General features: G+C 37.6%; 1 protein-coding gene and 1 long non-coding RNA gene across 5 annotated transcripts in view; one reads left to right on the top strand and one right to left on the bottom strand.

Annotated features, from left to right (window-relative positions):
* The window catches only part of zeb2b (zinc finger E-box binding homeobox 2b), a 71,818-nt gene that overhangs the window by 14,532 nt on the left and 37,875 nt on the right, over positions 1-19,411 (top strand). The window contains exon 1 of one of the 4 annotated variants that reach the window (XM_051111986.1): positions 14,892-15,021. The exons of the other annotated variants lie outside the window; for them this stretch is intronic. The gene's annotated coding sequence lies outside the window, so the exon portion shown is untranslated. Of the gene's footprint in view, positions 1-14,891; positions 15,022-19,411 lie in introns of those variants that run through there. 4 annotated transcript variants of the gene reach the window in all.
* Positions 5,390-8,427, bottom strand: LOC127166590 (uncharacterized). The gene is made up of 3 exons (XR_007827923.1): positions 8,331-8,427; positions 5,665-5,773; positions 5,390-5,530 (listed from the first exon to the last, which is right to left on the bottom strand). It is a non-coding gene; the product is annotated as an uncharacterized LOC127166590 (long non-coding RNA).

The raw sequence follows: 19,411 nt of genomic DNA, 5'->3' as shown, positions 1-19,411 counted from the left end.
ATCCTAATCCTGCATGAGCTCCTGTTCAGTGTGTGATAGACAGACAGCAGCCAGAATACACACTCACACACATAGATGCCTTGAAGTGTGTGTCTGTGGAGAGAGAGAGAGAGAGAGAGAGAGAGAGAGGCGGGTACGGGCGAGTATTGGTGGATTTCACAGGTAACTGGATTACGTGGGCACATAATTGATCCATTTGGGGGGAAAATGACGGAGCTCTAAGCTTTGGAAATGGAGTTTATGAAACAGGCATTCGTAAATTCAAAGGAATCAATATGTCAATTTTATTACATCTTCAGGGCAGATGAGTTTTAAAAGAGCCCTGTCTTATTTTCCATGTGTGTGTTTCACACTACAGGTCCTGGGTGGCTGTTTCGTTTGATGTCGGTGTTTTATTGCGTACGCGAGCGACTCGTTCCGCCCAGTTTGACCGTCTGCGGAAGCGCTGCCAGAAAAAGATGTTTGTCAGCGCTGCTGGCGGCGGCCGTGAGAACGATCCCTACGACGGAGCCTTTTAGTGCATCGAGAAAAGACAATAAAGCATTCCTCGCTCTTCAAGCCATCCATTTATAATGCAGGAAAGTGGAGTAAGAGCATTTCTGCATTTTCATCAGTAAAATATTCACATTTCATTTACACCGTCGCGCAGCCCAACTCGGTTTTATTACTCAGCCAAGCTTCTGCTCTAATTTAAATGAATTATGCAGGCGAAAACTGATGCAAACAGACAGAAATGCAACGCTCGCTGTGGTGTTGCTTTTGTGCTGTCGAATTAAAACAGAGCACGAGAAAGCAGGACCCTCAACCCTGAAGAAGAAGAAGCAGAAGAAGAAGAGCAGGTGGTAAAGAGAGAGACACGCAATTACTCGGCCTGGTTTGCTGGCATTTGTCGAGCACTATTATACTAGTTCATTTTCCAGCGAGTAAATAAGCGGAAGTTGGTGATGCTTGCATTTTTAATTCGCCGTTCTCTTGCGCGTTCGCCGACTGACATCTGCTATCAATGCTCGGCAGATGTGCGCGAGGAGCGCCGGGGCTCCAACCGCGGGCCCGATTATCCGTCCCGCGCCCGCACGACGGATGACTGCTCGGCCAGATCGCATTTACGAACGTGCACGCGTGTATATGTATGTGGCTGCTGAATTAATTACATATGTTAGCGTGTCGTCTCATTCACAGATGAACAGGGAAGGGGGGTGAGCGGATTCTCACTCTTTCACACGCCTTCAGCGGTCACTCCGTTTGCTCGTCTCCTGTCGACACACCTTCACGCGTGTGAACCGCAAACCTGCGATAATGAGAGCAGATACTCGAGGCCTGAAACGCTTCTGATCTGCAGCATCAAAACACACAAAGAGTCGGATCTGGATCGTATCGCCTGAGATCAGATCTGGCAGATTTCTGCACGCCGTGGCTTTTGTGACGGTGGTATTTCGCGTCGGGTTGTTTGCTGTCTCTCTCTGTCTGTTTTCAGATACCCATCAGTCGCTGCTTTCCGCTCTTTCAGACAGCACAAAGACCTTATCGTGGATTATTCTCTAGAAACGAACACATCACACGCTGTGAGACGAGACTCTTCCAGGCTTGGAAGTTTGACAAGAATCCAAGGCCCGTAGAAAACAAGCAGCGCACATGAAATCGCTGTAATGTCTCAGTTGTTGAGTTGCTTTCTTGACAGACGTCTCCTGTGTTGTCAGATGTGTCTTCTCTAGAGATTCAGAAGAGTCTCAATTAGTGCTCAGATTTGCATGATCCAAGTCAGAGATCTCAGTATGAACTCAGTCTGCTCAGAAAAAATCTGAGGAGTTCTCCTCAGATGTTTTTCTTGAGGAAAAAGTCTCTCGTAATGTCAGATTTGTTTTCTGCAGAGAATAAAGAGTCTCAGTTTTCAGATTTGCATGATCGAAGTCTGATATCTCATATGAACTGAGCTTTGACACTGAAAACCGTTGGTGTAGGATTTAAATTTGAAACTCAGAAATTGCACAGAGATTCAAAAAAGTCAGATTTGCACAATCCTGTCTCAATATGAACTCCACACTGAAAAATATTTGGTGTAGGATTTTCTTGTACTCCAAAAATCTTTGTTTTATTTACAACTCAATATAAATATAATAAATAAATAACAAAATAAATAAATAGTAAAGTTCACAAAAACACTGCAATTATCACATTGAATTATACATTAAAATTTGAAGTAGAAAGACTAAAATAGCTTTTTCTTGTACTCTAGTAATCTTTGACTTACAACTTAAAAAAAACTTAAAACTTCAAAATAAATAAATAAATCAATAGTAAAGTTCACAAAGACATGGCAAGTAACTTATTGAATTATACATTAAAATTTGAAGTAGAAAGACTGAAACAGTATTTTCTTGTACTCTTTAATAATCTTTGTTTGATTTACAACTTAAAAAAAAATCTTTTTTTTTTTTTTTCACACTATACCCAAGTTCATTTTAAAACTCTTACTGTATGACAACTATTGACTCATTTGTGTCTATTTTTATGTCTCCTAAAAACATTGATGCTTAGATGAAGCATAACTTACACCATCAAAGGGAAACCTCTGCGTGATAACATGCACCTCTGGGGGTGGATGGTGAAGTGTAAGTGTCTGTGTGTGTGTGTTTAGATGCAGTTGGTCTAGTGTGTGTAGGCTGGTCTGTGTTCTACTGTACTCTTGCGAGTCGTCACTAACACGTCGTACAAATGAAACACTTTTTTTCACATGGACCAGAATGAAGCGCGTCTTCCCCTCCCTCCCGTCTGTTGACTTGTTTCAATAGCTGCATGTCTCTCACACATTGGCGTGTCTCCTCCTCACGTCATGATGAGCGAATCCATGAGTGTGTGTGCATTGACTTCACACTGATAGTACAGGCCTGTTACTATAGTACTACTGTATTACTGTGTCCAGGGCTGTATTTGCTGCATGTAAAAAAGCACTTAAAGGAACTGAACTCAAAGGAAAGTGTATTTTTGTCATGGCAATTGTGTAATTGCTTTATCTATTGTATTTATCTATTGGAGTGCAAATATTAGTATCATTGGTAAGTTATTTTAGTTTTTGTTCATTTATTTATATGTATTTTATTTTTAAAGTTGGTCTTTTTGGTTTTTTAGTACTTCAAGTTACACTGAAATAAAATAAAAGTCTTACCAACTAGCTTAAATAACAATTTTATTTATTTTATTTTATTTTATTTATGTACTTAAAGTTAAATTAAATGAAAACTAAATGAACTAGCTGAAATGTTATTTTATTTTATTTTGTTACAAGTGGGTAAAATGTTTGGTTATGGTTTTAGTTTTATTTTAGTTTACAGCAATATCCCTGGCGCAAACTAAAAACATAATTACATCATATTTGTAGAATAAGCCAGTTGAGATGGTGTGTGTGCATGTGTGTGTGTGTGTGTGTGTGTGTGTTTGTATTGTAATTGTGACTCAGGGTGGAGATGCTGTTGACCTCAGATGTGGGTTAAATGCAAATTGAATGAGAATCAGGCAGTGATAATTATGGTGGAGTGGCGAGGGGTCAGTCGAGCAAAAGAGCCCGCAGAGAGACGCTCTCCTCCTGCTGTCTGTCTGTCTCTCTCTCCGTCTGCTGACCCGCTGTATCTACACACCTAAACACTGCTTTAGGTTAAGCTACCTTTATTTGCATTTCTGTCCTTTGCTTATTGCTGTTTCCAGATCATTATTACTGGTGCTCAAGTCACTAATCACTAGTATTAGTGCAGATAGTGATGTTAAGAAACCTCCAGCGTTTGAATGAATCCTCAAATTATGTGTGTTGAGCATTAGACACACCATTCATGTAGATGTAGATGTTCAGATGCTCCATTTTCAAAAGAGAAAATCCTACAGGTGCACATGGAAGGAGAGACTCCCAGAACACCATAGCAACGCCCTAGTAACCACTCAGAAACACTTACTGCAGCAACGTTGTAACAAACGGCCAGATCACTCAAATGTCACAGTGGTGACTAGAATCCCTCATGTTAAACTCTAGTTTATTCTTCCATGCAGAAACAGACTTTCTCTCTGGCTCAGAGTTTTATTGTCCGTCAGTGTTTATTTCACATCTTAAATGTCATCTGGCTGTGCGATCTCTCTGTGAGCTTTTACAAAGGATATAGATAACACAAGACACCAAATTAATCAATACCCTCTTTCTCTCTCTTTCTCTGTCTCTTGCTGGCGCTGCTGATGGGCCGTGGATCCGTCCTCTTCAACTCAACAGCAGGTAAGCTGAACTTGATATCTGTCAGCTTCCTTTGTGTGCACACAAACACAACGCAGGTGCAGCGGAGCTCATGAGTTTGTCCCATAACCCTGAACACATGTGGATAAAAGCTGCCGGCAAATGCACGAATGTAAATGCACGACAGTTGTAGTGTTCACACACGCATATCCGTGCGTGTCCGTATTGGGCCGTGTCGAATACCTCGCACTTAATTACTATTTATTGGAAGTCGCGCTCATCCTCTTTTATCGCTCCTCTAAATAATTTCAGCAAATAAGAGGGTTTCGGGCTCCTGCGTGCGGCGTCGGCGTCTCAGCTTCCACCCATCAAAGTTTAATCGAAGCCGCGTTTTAGTTTTTGAATAAAGAACACTTAAAAAATTTAGATGCAAATTATTCTGCATTATTCATGTTCTCGTCGTCCTTGTAGATTTAAACATTTGCGAGGCCACCTTGATTTGAGTCATTACCTCGACTCGGGCTGTTCCGTCATGAATAAGGTATTTCCTACAAGTGCAGCACTCGCCTGATGAGCTTTTAAAGTGCCTTTACACTCCGTCTGCGCAGCGCGCATGAGCGAATCGAGCGCGCCGAGCGAAATCCGTCTCAGGTGGCGAATCCCGACAGGAGAGAGAGACTCTTTTCTCTGCGAAGTCTCGGCAAGCGAGCAACTTTACCTGAAAGCCAGAAGAGATCCTCAGAAATAAGCCAGCTTTGTGTGAGCAAACTCGAGAATCCTGCTCAATTTGTGCTCCCTTTGTAGCGACGAGGGGTGAAGGGCCCTCGAGAGGCACATCTGAACGCCTGGGAGAGAGACAGACAGTTCTTTTTAATTACTCGACACAGATTGTCGCTGCGCTCGCGATCCCAGATTATTGACTGTTACCTGTACGGACTGACATACGGGATCAATTGTAATTTGCTTTAGCGTTTCTTCAGATGTGGCTCGAGGATTCTCGAACGCACACACACGCGCACACACAGAGGTTTCCAGCGAGGTGCAGAAGATGAAGCGGTGATGATATGATTTGAAACATCCTGGCTCTTAGCATCACTTAAATCTACCTCGCAAGAACAAACCGGAGTCTTTAAATTATTCCTTTTCATCTGCACGCAAACAGCCGTAAAATGATGAAATCTGCGGATCCCAGAAGCTTTTACTATTAAAGTCTAAAGCGCGGCCCAAATCTGCTGTAATGAAACCGTTGTTTGTTTGTTTGCTCAGAGAGAAAACCTGAAAGAGGGAGAAAGAGAGAGAAAGAGAGCGTTCCTGTGGCCCCTGCAAGAAAAATAAAGTAGTTGACACAGTGTCTCGATCATCTTTACTACCCGCTGGAAGAATTAATATTTAAACATTCTAATAATGCGGCTTGCCTTGCATGCACTTTTAAGCAAAGCAACAATATTTTTCACCTGGGGTAACACAATGATTTTTCATCCTGCTGAGTGCAATTTCCCTTTCTAATGCGTCTGTGGAGCTTCCACCATTGGGCAGGCCGACTTTACTCTTTATTATTTCCCACTGAAAGAGAAAAAAATATTCATAGAGGTAAATATATTGAAATGAATTTTCGTGTCCATGAGCAAAGAAGAGCTCAGGCCGCTGCCGTCTCCCCCTCCAAAGCGGTGTAATGATTGGAAAAAAACCTTCTGCATTATGGGAGAAAGGGTGCGGAAAAATCAAAATATACATGCGCCCAAATCGGCTGCTATTTGAATATCCATAAAGCCGAATATCTAGCCCTTTCTTCAAAATATCATCAGGTTTTTTTCTTTATTTATTTTCCCCGCAATCGCTCCTGACAACCGGGGTGTCAAAAAAACATTTGTTGTTTGAACAAATGCATATTACCTGGTGTGCAGCGCTTGTATGAATTTCTCTTTCTCTCTCTCTTTCGCCTTAAAGGCTCTTCAAAAAGCCAGTAAACAGGTGACGCACCTGCAACGCAATCGCACATCCCGACTAACAAACAAACAAACAAAAAAGAAAAGATGTGTAAAAATGAGTGTAGATATTCCCGGTGGAGTCGAGCGGAAAGGATGCGTGCGGAGATCTGCTGTGTGTCACGGAAAATGGATTCCTGAGGCCTGAAGCCTTTGTAATTGATCACGAAAATGAATTGTTGAGTTGCGCGGGCAAATTGAACGACATAAATAAGAGTTATGATCTCCTCTTCTGTTTATGTGTAGCTGTATAGTTGAAATAGAAAGAGGCTGCGTGAGTCTCTGACCTGCACTAGTGCTGGACGACGCAGTGCATTTACAGTATAGTTGTGATTTAATATGCTGGCCATATAAATTTAAGCAACACCGTGGATATGAAAGAGTGAGAGTGGAAATACAGATGTATTAGTAGTCTTTTGCATTTAAACTGCAGTTAAACATTCTTAGATTCATTTGAATTCATTTTGAATCAGTTTAAAACAGGATTTTTAGTGAACTGATTCAAAACACTGATTCAGTGATTCGTTTGGATCAAGCATATCTGTTCACTGAGTTTCCATGTGCCATTTTCATGTATTCTTTAATAAATAAATAAATAAATAAATAAACAATGATGTTTATTATATTTGTGCATATAAGTAAAAATGATTAAATGTATAAAAATAGGTTCAGTTATGTATCAAAATATGTATTAAATATTTCACCAAAAGTAGCAAATATCAATTTTCCATGTGGAACTTATTCAAAACACTGATTCAGTGATTCATTTGCATCATGCATATGTTCACTGAGTTCCAATGTGGCACTTTCCAGTATTCTTTAAAAAAAAATATGTGCATAAATAATAATAATAATGATAATAATAATAAATAATGATGTTTATTATATTTGTACATAGAAGTAAAAATGATTGAATATATAAAAATAGGTTTATTTATGTATCAAGATATGTATTAAATGTTTCACCAAAGGTAGCAAATATCAAGTCTTTTTCTGCCATATGAATGTTACCGTGCAAATATAGGTGAACATTTTCCCAATAAGCCTTTTGTAATTTGATATAAAAGTAAACAAGACTGTCAATATATGAGAAAGAGAACAGTTTTAATAACATTTTACATTTAAACCTAAGTTGCAAAAAACGGCATTAGATTCATTTGAATTTTAGTGAACTGATTCAAAATACTGATTCACTGATTCATTTGCGTCATGCATATCCGTGTCAATGTGGCATTTTCACGTATTATTTAAGAAATATGTGCACAAATAATGATGTTTATTATTATGTATCATTATATTGGTGCATATAACTAAAAATGATTAAATATATATACATAGGTTCAATTATGTATCAAGATATGTATTAAATATTTCACCAAAAGTACCAAATATCAAGTCCTTCTCTGTGATATAAATTTTACAGTGCAAATGTAGGTGGAAATTTTCCCAATCAGCCTTTAATATCACCCTTCTGGATGACATAATGAATATTTACAATGTAGTTGTGATTTATGCTGGCGATATAAAATTAAAAAACACAGTGAATACATAATATATTTAATAGTGTTTTGCATTTAAAATTCAGTTGCAAAGAAGGAGTTTGAATTCAGGTTGATTCAATTCAAACCAGACTGATTCAGTGATTCGTTTCCACAATGCAGAACAGTTCACAGTAGTTTCCACGTGACATTTTTATTCTAAAAAAATGTTATAATAAAAATATTATTTTATATATAAAAAATAATATATATATATATATATATATATATATAAACTTTCTTTAAAATATGTGCATAAATAATATGTTTAGTTTTATGTGTCATTACTTTGGTGCATATGAATGAAAATATAATATAAATAAAATAAAATATAATATAATATAAATATAATGAAATGGGTTCACTTATGTATCAAGACGTATATTTAACATCACCAAAAGACTCAAAAGTATCAAATATCAAGTCGTTCCCTGCGATATGAAAGTTACAGCGCAAATGCAGGTGGAAATTTTCCCTATCAGCCTTTCATGCCAAACCTCCGGTGAGCTTTACTAAAGCACACACATACAAGCTTTTATGCACTTATTGCTCTCTAGAGCTCTTCAAAGAGATGCATTTTTTCCTGCGACGTCTCACCTGATTGAAATCTAGCAGCTGCTGCGCTTCGTCTCTCATCTGTCGAGGTGGGAAAGAAACAGACGATTAGTTTCCACTTCACTCCGTTTGAGTCTCGTACGTCTCTGCGGCGCGTCAGACCGGCCTTTGAAAAGAGATCGCTCATGCTAAAGGGGCTCTGACAGGGCAAGGGCAACAGCCTCGGGTTCATCTCTACCCCACGGCAAAACAGAGCAGCGCTGCTGGCTACACGCACACACGCATGCAGGTGAAACCAGAGAAGGGATGTAACTAGATGACAAATTAAAGGAACAGTTTGCTGAAAAAGAAAACTTCTGATATCATTCACTCATCCTTATGTCGTTCCAAACCCGTAGACAGACTTTCTTCTGTGGAGGACAAAAGAAGATGTTTAGTAGAATGTTCATGCTGCTCTTTTCCATGTAAAAAAAAAAAAAAAAAAAATACTGGAATTTAATTACAGTAATGGTTAAAGTTTTCTTAAGGCCCATTTACACCAAGAATAATACCTATAAAGACAATTTTAATGATAACTGTCCACAACAATTGACAATACATTGTTTTTTCTAAGTGCACGCTGCAGTTTTGTCGTCTGCCACTTTAAATGCTCAAGCTCTTTAAAGTAGGATGGATTCTGATTGGCTTGTTTTTTTATTGTTCATCATCTATTGTTCAAGTGATTCCAACAATTTCTTATTAACAATCTTTATCATTATCATTACAGTTATTGTTCTTGGTGAGAAAAGGCCTTTACTTTATATGTTGGGAAATTTCATGTCATTTGTTTTTTAAATGTATTTTTGTTACAGTATCCAGTGGGCATGAACGTGAATGGATGCTTTTACACTAAATATATCAAAAATGCACCATAAAATTTCTTTCTGACGTTCTCCTAAACATTTCCTTTTGTCTTAACAAGAGGGGGGCTACATGATTTCATTTTTGTGGTAACTGTCCCTTTAAGGCTGCGGTGCAAACGCAGAGAGAGACACACAGTCTGTCGTCCCTGGAGGATCTATGTGTCTGACTCTCTGTTATAGTAATATGGAGAGGCTCTGGAACACCTTTTTAAAACTTAATTGATTCTTTTAAAGCAGCGGCCCGCGCTGACACACTGCGTTATGATCAGGGAGAGCAGCAGTCGGACGGAGCGGCCCGTCGCTGTGTGTCATGGGGAATTACTCTGGACTGCTGGGAATGTGGGTTAGACGGACGGGGATTTGCTGTGGGGCGGCCCAGATGACATTCAAACAATTAGATAAACTCATATCTAATTTAAGTCTGACTGACAACAGCGGTGCGCCGGAATGCGTCACACATGCGCACGGAATGTTTGTCTACCTTTCTTGCATAGTGTGATGCATGTGTGTGTGTTTTGGAATGTGTGTGTTGTGCTGCTGTTTCTATGGAGGAGTTTGTGTGTGAGTGTGTGTGTCCATCTGGTGTAAATCAATCAGACTCATCATTGCACACAAACACACACACACACATGCATCAGCATTTAGGAGTTGTGTGTTGCTCAGATGTTGCTCTTTTATATCTCAAGAGACTTAATGGATTTCCTTAATATGTTTTATTGACATCTCAACTTTGTCTTAGAAGTTTCTCCTAAAATTCCTTAAGAATAATAAAATAGACTAAAACGAGTCACTGTGAAAATAATTTGTTGGTTTAACCTAAACCTTACAGTTTGAATTTACTGAAACTCAAAATTTGAAGACACTTTTTTAACTCTTTTGTTGTGATAACTTCAAAGGTACACTGCAAATAAACAAACAAACAAACAAACATTTTTCAAGAATTTTTGACTTGATTTTCAGTACAAATATAAAAATTCTTAAATCAAGATACAAGCAAAATGACATTTGTGACCCTGGACCACAAAACCAGTCATAAGTAGCAGAGGTATATTTGTAGCAATAGGCAACAAGACATTTATGGGTCAAACTTATCGAGTTTTATTTTCTGCCAAAAATCATTAAAGATCATGTTCCATTAAAAATGTAATTTTTGATTAGTAATATGCATTGCTAAGAACGTCATATGGACAACTTTAAAGGCGATTTTCTCAATATTTAATATTTAAAAAAAAAAAAAAACAACTTTTTGCTTAAAACAAGACAAAATCTGCCAATAGTGTCAGAAGAATAAACTTAATTCAAAGGGAAAAGTTTATTTTTCTGAATTATTTATTAGTTATTTTTCTTCTGTAATCTTTCTTCTTGGGTAAATGTATCTTGATTTAAAAATGTCTAGATATGTATGTATACTAGAAAGCAATACAATATATATATATATATGTTCATATTGAGATGTCTGACTTCTTATTATAGTCTTTGGCAAATCTGGGCACAGTTCAGAAACAGAAACATCTAATTTCTGCCTTTTTTAACACTACAGTAAATGTTCGCCATGCATCAGAAGCTGTCAGTCTAAAGTCAAGTGAGTGAGTGGCTGTATTTTTTTTTTTAGGTAGTTGAGCTCAGATTGAAGGACTCAAGAAGAGGTTCACGTGTGCTAATAAAGACACGCTCTCTGAAGCATGCACTGTTTCTGAGAGTGAGTTTGAGACCGCAGCGGACGGCGGGTTACAAGACGCGTCGAGTGAGTGACAGGGAGCCGCACGCATCAGAGAACCCATGAAAGATAGAAATAAAACCAGAGAAGAGGATGAGTCGAGACTGTAAACGCAAACCCGTCTCGCTCTCGGCAGCTGTCGCACGTACAGTGACCTTGATAATTGTGATGGTCATTAAAATAAGTGCTCATTATTCTTCAAGGTGCGTCTCAGCATTACACTGATCAATGTGTGTCACACACACACACACACACACACACACACTAATGAAACCTGTTATTGTGATTGCATCCTGCTCCGTCTTACCCACCAATCAATATTAACAGCTCGTAAAAAAACTGCGCTGAAGAGATTAGCCGCAGAAATGAGCAGAGATACTTAAACAAAGTGCATCGAGCGCAGGCTGAGTTTAAACCTCACGTGATGGAAAGATGCAGTGTTTGTGAGATTGGCTTTGACTCACTCCATAACAGAAAAACTCACATGTGAGTGTGAGAATATCACAATAATAAGAGAGTTTTGTAGCATGTTTGCAGCTTCAAAAGTTCGGGGTAGGTAGATATTTTTAAACATTTTTGAAAGAAGTCTCTTCTGCTCACCAAGACTGCATTTATTTGATCAAAAATACAGTAAAAATAGCAAAATTCTGAAATAATATTTAAATTTAAAATATCCATTTTCTATGCGAATATCTATTAAATTGTAATATATTTCTGTGATCAAAGCTGAATTTTCAGCATCGTTACTCCAGTCTTCAGTGTCACATGATCCATTAGATGATCCATTCTAATATGCTGATTTGCTGCTCAACAAACATTTCTGATTATTAGCAATGTTGAAAACAGTTGTGCTGCCCAATATTTTTGTGAAAACCATCACACACAATCCTTTTTCAGGATTCACAGATGAATAAAAAGTTCAAAAAACAGCATTTATTTGAAATAGAAATATTTTGCAGCATTTTAAATGTCTTTACTGGCGCTTTTGATCACTTAAATGCATCCTTGGTGAATAAAAATATAAGTCTTACTGACCTCAAACCTTTAAAAGGTATATGTTAGTAATAAAAAAACACTTTCAATAAGCAAGTAGAGTTGATTTGGGTTTCATGTTGACTTTATAGATTGGCATTTATGAACTGCTTTATCTCTCATCAGTAAGAAAACTACAAGCTTTATTAGGATCATTTGACAGATGAGAATGTAAATATACTTGTTGGCAGACAAATACTTTTCATTAGTGATTTCAGGAATCTGTAACACAAGATCAAAGCAGAGTCAACGGTCTATATTGCATATTTTATCGCAGTTAAAGCGTAAGTTTCATTGCAGTAATCAGCGGTGAGCGTCACAGATAGAGACAGTAACGCTTCTCTCTGTCAGCCGTTCTAAAACAAGGCCTGTAATTGTGGCAGTGACCTGATCTGTGTCTGGGCGGCAGAGAATGTGTAATTATCGCTTGTTAACCAGGACGGCGCACCTGCTACACTGAAAAAGGTTTGAAGAAACAGCGCTGGCAACCTCTAGAGCTGCCAATCACGAGAGAGAGAGAGAGAGCGAGCGAGCGAGCGAGAGAGAGAGAGAGAGAGAGAGAGAGAGAGAGAGAGATGCTATGCTGCTATTCTTCGAAACACGTCTGAGCAGTTAAATGCGCCGCTGTGTTTGCTCTGCTACAATAGAGTGAACATTACCCAGCACAAGTCTCATTATTACACACATGCATGGGCCTCCGACACACACACTCACACACGCATTACCGGCTCACATTGTTGGGTTCGAATGGCGCTCCTGCATTTCTGAGATTTGCTCATTATGCGGCGTATTAAAGGCGTGAGTCAGTAATCAACCCGCACGGCGAGCCAAAGGAGAGCGCCGCCGCTTCACGTATCCCGGCAACAATGCGCGCTCCCACGAACCGCAGCGACGAGAGAAATTGTTTAGTAAATACAGGCCGGATCGTGTTTTATTAAGCGGGCCTGACACTATTCACACACGCAGAGCGCCGGAGAGCGCGTGTACCTGCCTGATAATCGCGCGTGTTCAGATATGTCGACACAATGGCAAACACGCCGGTATTCATCGCAGACTGAGAGAATTCTAGGCCGACACAAAAAAAGAGGTCTAAAATCACTGAACGGAAACAAGATACAACCGAGAACATGACACACAACTCACATTTTCTCTTTCCACTTGTCTTTGTTCTGTTTTTTCTGGCCTGCTTGCTCAAGTCGAACGTGAAGCGTGTCAGACGCTGAGCAGAGAGATGGAGATTTTAGAGGAGAAGCGCTACACGAGGGGGAGTTGGAGGGGCCGTTGGCTCACCTGTCAGAGCGGCCCGCGTTTTGATGGCTTTACTGGCGGGCGATGGGAGCGGTCGGTCCCACGTCCAACACGCTACACGCACGTAACTGACGGATACCGAGCAAAACATGCGTGTTGGCCTGTACATGATCGCCAGTCGTTACAGTTAACCAAAACTAAAACCGTAAAGCCTAAACCTTAACCTAAACCATAAAAAAAAGAAAACAGAAAATCTTAACCTCATTTTATTTCAGCTAGTTGCCAAAGCAGCATTTTCCATTTTTATTTAGCTTAACTTAATATGCTAAAATAACTGAAATAAAAATTACAAACTTTACAGAATTTATTTTTTTTAATAAAAGCAATAAGTAATAAAAATGACAAAAAACAATTACTAAAATTAAAATTAAAGTTAAAATGCAAAGAACAAAAATAAAAAGGAGAAAATCTTAACATTATTTTATTTCAGCTAATTGCGGAAAATTTCTTATATTCATTTATTTTGATGCCGATATACTAAGACTAAAACTAAAATACAAACTAAGAACTATATAGAAATAGATTTTCCATTTAAAAAAAAAAAACTAATAAAATGACTACTGAGAAATATTTGAAATGAAATAGAGTGCAGAAAATGTTAACATTATTTTATTTCAGGTAATTGCCAAATAAACATTTCTCATTTTCATTTATTTTGATGCCGATATACCAAGACAGCTAAAACTAAAACTGAAATAAAAACAAAGAACTATATAGATTTTTTTTTTATTTAAAAAAATATCATTTTCATTTTTTATGCCAATATACTAAAATAAAAACAAATAACTATATAGAAATATTTTCATTAAACAAAAAAAAAAAAAAACAACAAATAAAAATGACAAAAAAGTGCTGAAATGATGGAAATGCAAAATAGATCCATTTTAAAATAAAATAAATGAATCAGATTCACCAATGCAGTTTTAGCAAGTGTCATTCAGTCATATGATTCTCTTCGGCTATATTTACAACTAGAGCTAAAAAAAAACCCATTAATCACTGGATTGGATCAATATCACAACCCAAAAAACATTTGCACAAGTCTCAAGGTACCAAATCTAATATCTGCAAATATTTTTACATATTTAATCCGTAAACAGTCTCCATACATTATATAGTAAACAAAAAAACAAAATCAGATAAAAAAACAGCATACATAAAAGCGAATGAAGTGGGGGTTTATTATGAAACATGATTTTGCTTTGTAAAACGTAACTGACTGCTGGTTAATGTCTGTCAGGCTCCTGAATAATGTAGTTGAGTTGGTAACGGTTCTACTGTAGTTACTCCCCGCATAAGCTCATATTACGGTTTGTGATTTTCTTTGGTATTAATTATAGATGTGATTTGAAGAAGTCCAAAGCGTTTGCAGCCGTGCGAATGCTCTGAGATCAGGACTCGATTCGATCCCCTCGGGAACGCCGCCACTGTTTAACCGTGTGACATGTTGTCATATTGGAGAGCGGCGAAAGAAAGAAAGAAATCAATTGGCAATTAAATGCTGCACCTTGTGACGATGACAAAAGACATTTGGTGTGGCGACGAGAGAGAGAGAAAGAGGGAGAGAGAGAGGGAGGAGAAGGTAATGAAACTCTAATGACTATTCATAAGCGATTTGCAGGCCTCTGATCCAGCTGAGTGGAAGTTGTGCCCTCTGGTCTTGGAGTCTGTCAGCTCGGCTCTCCTCAACCCTTCCCTGACATCACCGAATTACCCAGCAGGCCCTGGGGCGCGACTCAGGATGCCACTCTCTCACACATCTGCCGCACTAAAGGTGCCACCTTAGGACAAAACACCCAGAACCACCAAAGTGTAAATACCTGAAATTGACAAGGGCTGATACCTTTTCCCCCGCGCCCCACATCGCCCGCTTCTCTCTCGGCACGACTGCACATTGCACGTCTTTTCATTCCGGTTGCGTCTTTTTTTTCTGCGAGCTCTAGTACACAGGGCTTTCTGCTTGCATTTGTGTGTGTGTGTTGAACTTGTGACCAATAGGTGGTAAATTAGTATATTCTGAGAAACACAAAGATAAGATGAAACACTTGTGCGATGTCTCTCCTTTTGCCACACCAGAAATATAGTGACTAACCGCTGCTGAAATGTGCTAGCTGTTAAAATAGGCAAAGGAAATGCTCTCTGAAATTAGCAAGCTAAAAACAATTTATTGTTTATCAGAGTTAGAGGAACCATCCTAAACAGTCTTCGATGTGTACAGTAAGCCTAGTTTCAAACCCTAGTGATTGTCCTTAATAGACAGCATTCTGATCAAAAAGAAACATCGCAGGTGGCTGATTTTGAATATATAGGTTGCAAATTCATGTGCAAATTCATCATCAAAGTGCCCGGAGCATTAAAAAAAAAAAAAGAAAACATAAATAAAATGTTAACTGAAATAAAATGTGTTCATTTGATCAGAAATACAGAATAATATTGTGAAATATTATTACAATGTAAAACGACGTTTTTCTATATTAACATACATTCGAATTTAATTTATATCTGAATTTTCAGAATCATTACTCCAGTCTTCAGTGTCACATGATATATGTATTTTTTGGAACCTGTGATACTTTTTCGTGATTCTTTGATTAATAAATGGTTAAAAAGAAAAGCGTTTATTTAAAATAAAAAGGTTTTCTAACAATATACATGTTGTTCAAAAGTTTGGGGTCAGTACATTTTTATTCTTTCTTCTTTTTAAAGGAAATTAATATTTTTATTCACCAAGGATGTGTTAAATTAATAAAAAGGTGATAGCATAGATTTACATTGTTGAATGAAATATGAAAATATTTATATTTTGAATAAATGCTGCTCTTTTTTTATCTTGTTATTTATCAAAGAATCCTGAAAAAAGAATCACCGGATTCAAAAAATATTTGGCAACACAGCTGTTTCCAGCATTGACAATAATAAATCAGTGTATTAGAATGATTTCTGAAGGATCATGTGACACTTAAGACTGGAGTAACAGCTGATGAAAATTCAGCTTTGCATCACAGAAAAAAATTATATTTTGAAATATATTAAAAAATAATATTTTAACTAAGTCATAAGTCTTACAGATCCCAAACATTTCAGCGGTAGTGTATATATATGCATGCTTTTATTATTATTATTCATTATTATTAAAAGAGTTATTAATTAGTATTATCAAAAATAGTCATTTTACCCCAAAATTTTGTGCACTGTATATACTGAATTTATAAACAATTCTTCCAGCACCGCTACCATTTTTATCTTTCTTTCTTTTTTTTTTTTTGAGCTTGTGGCAATGCATTCTGGGATTGTGTACTCCACGGCCTTAGATTTTGGCCAAAAAAAAAAGCATGAAAGGCAGCAGGCAATGTAATATTGCTGCTGCTCACTACTGATTTCATATTCAGACAGTATGAATTAATCTAGATAAAAGCTACATCAAAACTAGAGCGGTCACATTATATTTCCCGTTCCCACCACTGCATATCGACTGCGGTGTGTGATATTCTGGAGCCGTGTGGTTTTGCCTTCAAAAGCGGACCTGGACGGACGTGCCGTGACACTTTTTCAGTCGTACCAGTAAGAGCGACTATATTTAATGTGAAAGCCGGAGTCAGCTGGAGGTTTTGTTGTTTTTTCTCTGGCAGCTGTGGCCGGTTTGTTCTGACCTCCAGCCCGCTCACGCAGAATCAGGGGAAACTCTGAAGAATAAAACCGTTTCGGCCCAGTTTTCGTTTTCTCCCCAGAGTCCGAATTCATTTCAGCTTTCTGTTTGTCTGTTGGACCGTAAATCTCTTCAAGATCCTGTTTAAAAAAACTCCTCAGTTCCTTCTTTTATTCTGGAATAATCGGCTCTTTAAGGAGCTGTCAATGATGTCAGTCAAGAGCTGAGATCTGAAAACATCAGGACCAATATGACGCCCACAGCGGCCGCTGACCTCTGACCCATTTCATGGAGAGAAAAAGGTGTGGATGTGCTCTAACTCAAGAGCTTTACAGCCGCTATCGCTCCAGTGTGTGAGTCAGTGAGTGTTTATCAGGGCTGCAATAGTGCTTGGCCAAGCGCGTCTGCAGGCCTCGTTCACCTCATCAGCACTGAACTGCCAAAATCCAGCAGCAAATTCACCAACAAAAACACTGTAAAAGATCAGCAAATATCAGTGTGTTTAAGACAGTTGTATAATATAATACACCGTATTATTCATCAATTTCAATTAATATATTACATGAAAATTACATTGACATGCACAGTTTTGTTGATGTTAAAACTGGATGCTGGAAAATGACATAAAATGTCATTTGTAAATTGTCAGTCGTTCCGATGAAGCGTGATTTGCTATTGTTTGTCATTTTAGAGAGGATTTTTTATTGGATCAAAAAGACTGCAAGATACAAAACTGCCTTAATATATATATTTTTTTGTCTGAATATTTTTCAGAGTTATTTAGTTTAGTTTTTTCTATTTTTTGAATAATATTATTATGTATAAATATCCATATAAAATACATTCTGAATATCTCATGAATCTTTTCTGGCTAGTATTTATTAGTAATAATAGTAATAATAATAATAATAATAATAATGATAACAATGTAAGTGAAAGTTGTAGTAGCGGCAGACCTAGTGCTGATAATTCGTCACTAGTGCTTGGCCAAGCACATCTGCAGGCCTTATTTACCTCATCAGCAATGAAATGCCAAAATCCATCATTAAATTCACAAAAAAAATAAAAAATAATAAAATAAAAGGTCAGCAACATGTGTTTAAGACAGTTTTATATTATAATATTAGTTTTATAATGTAATATGCCATATTATAATACTATCTAGGTATTCATCAATTTTATTTAAAATATTATATATTAAATATTACATATATTTAAAAAATGGCACAGTTTGGTTGATGCATTTAATGTTAAAACTGGATGCTGAGAAATGACATAAAACAACTTGTCATTTTTAAATAGTCAGTTGTCCATGATGAAGCATGATTTGCAATTGTTTGTCATTCTAGACAGGATTTTTTTATTGCACAAAAGACTGAAAGATACAAATCTCCCCTATTGAGTTCATTATATTTTACATATTGATTTAGTATAAATATTTTTTAAAAATTATATTATTATTATGCATAAATATATTAAATACATTCTCAAGAACTCATGAATAATTTCTGACTGGCATTTAATAATAAAAATAACAATAATAATAATAATAATAATGTAAGTCATAGTTGTTGTAGTAGCAGCAGAACTAGTGCTGATAATTTGTCATTAGTGCTAATGAAATCTTTGCGGCTGTAGCTGATGAAGGTAATGATGGGACAATGGCATCTATCAGCCACAAGTTTAATTAGAGAACTGAAGCATTACGCTGAAATATTAATGATGCCGACTGTATTTATGAGCCCTGCGCTCATATCTGCCACACTGTTTGACCAAATCTCTCTCTCGATGTATCCCACAAGCCCTCGGGGCCAAAAACAGACCCTCACCCCACATCTCTCTCTCACACACACACACAGATTTTATGTGTGTGTGTTTTTTGTCTGTGCCTGTACGATAATCTAAAGTCTGTCCAGTGTTCATTAATATTATGTTTAATTCACACACAGCAGTGAAGTTGTGTTATATTGTGCATATGGTCACTTCTGTGTGCCGTGTCCAACAAACACCCTTTATCTGTGACTGTAGTCACAATATCATGTCACTTTGAGTGTGGAGCTGCTTGAAAGCAATACTGAATAGGATACGGCACTCCTGGGCCAAATAAACGCAAACAAATTGTGCTCTATAAACCATAAAACAGGCATTTATATACATGCATCTCATAATAAGGAGTTCTTATAACCTTATTTCAAGAAGAGCCGTTTCTGAAGGCTACAGGCCACATGCAAACACGCGTGTGTGTGTGTGTGGGCTGGTCCTCTGCAAAATCCCAGAAGGTTTTGCTCTCTTGCTCTGATCATGGCGTAGGCAGAAGCCTTAGAAACGTGATCTATGCTCGCACAAACACACACACAGTGAGAGGGCCGGTGCAGGTGGGGGTTTACTGATGTATTGATTTTTATGATGGTCTCTCAGCATATCAGTCTTTGTTTAGCCAACGTGGCCTGTAAATATCCAGCACTAACCTACACGATGAAAGTTAACACACATTCGGCTTAATCTTGTATTTCTCTTC

This window comes from Labeo rohita, chromosome 6 (genome assembly GCF_022985175.1).
Source record: "Labeo rohita strain BAU-BD-2019 chromosome 6, IGBB_LRoh.1.0, whole genome shotgun sequence".
NCBI classification, from domain to species: domain Eukaryota; kingdom Metazoa; phylum Chordata; class Actinopteri; order Cypriniformes; family Cyprinidae; genus Labeo; species Labeo rohita.
This window is presented reverse-complemented; position numbering and strand designations above follow the sequence as displayed.